A 973-nucleotide genomic window follows, 5' to 3' on the forward strand; every position below is an offset into this window, starting at 1 on the left:
TACACAGTCTTATCATTTACAGTGACACATGTAGCTTGAATTTACTTTTACGTTTTTGAGATAAAATTTATTTTTATTGATAACATATAAATTGAATAAATGCAAAGGTAAACAATAGAATGAAAGAAAGTGTTTGCAAATTAATTCTTTTTTTAAAGGTTTTGCCATAGAGCATGTTCATTCACCAGAGAGTCTGAGGAAGTGATAAATTGCCCACTAGAGGTAATGGTGAAGCCACAATTTCTTCTCTATTCTCGTCTTAGGATTATAGGCACACACACATATACACCGAGTGTGATTTTTCAAGCCACCAGCTCAAGAACTCAAACCACAGCTTTCTTTGTAATGCATTGCATTGGATCACTGTAGTGCCCCATCATATCAGATGCAGCCATGAACACTAGCTCCGAGATTACCACCAAGGATTTAAAGGAGAAGAAGAAAGTTATGGAGGAGATGGAGAATGGAGGAGATGGAGAATGGAAGAGATGCCCTCATTAACGGAAATGCTAAGGAGGAAAATGGAGAACAGGAAGCTGATTATGAGATAGACAAAGAAGAGGAAGAAAACGGGTAGGAGGAACAGGAGGAAGAAGGCAACAGTGAAGCAGAGGATGGGGATAAAGATGAGGAGGTTGAGGCAGCTATGGGCAAATGGGCAGCTGAGAATGACAAGGACGACCATGTTGAGGCCAAGAAGCAGAAGACCAACAAAGATGACTAGATAGCAAAAAGAGAACTAAAAAAGGCCACTGTGACCTATTTACCCTTCACTTCCCATCTCAAAATCTAATCGCGGTCACCTTTGAGTAGAGAGACCTGCCTTCCTGTCCACCACGGGCAGTGCCACCAGCAGATGACCTGTGCTTTCCACCACCTAACCAAAACCACAACATGAATTTGCAACAGGAGAGGAAAAAAAGAACCAAATTTCCAAGTTCTTCCTTGTTTTTTTGGAGAGGTTTTTGCTATA

At 40.8% G+C, this 973-nt stretch overlaps 1 pseudogene; it reads left to right on the forward strand.

Moving 5' to 3' along the window:
- The first annotated feature begins 369 nt into the window (after nucleotides 1–369).
- LOC114006622 (prothymosin alpha-like) lies at nucleotides 370–724 on the forward strand (annotated as a pseudogene).
- Nucleotides 725–973: the final 249 nt, after the last annotated feature.

The sequence above is a fragment of the Tupaia chinensis genome, unplaced genomic scaffold (genome assembly GCF_000334495.1).
Source record: "Tupaia chinensis unplaced genomic scaffold, TupChi_1.0 Scaffold149234_1, whole genome shotgun sequence".
Taxonomy (NCBI): Eukaryota; Metazoa; Chordata; class Mammalia; order Scandentia; family Tupaiidae; genus Tupaia; species Tupaia belangeri.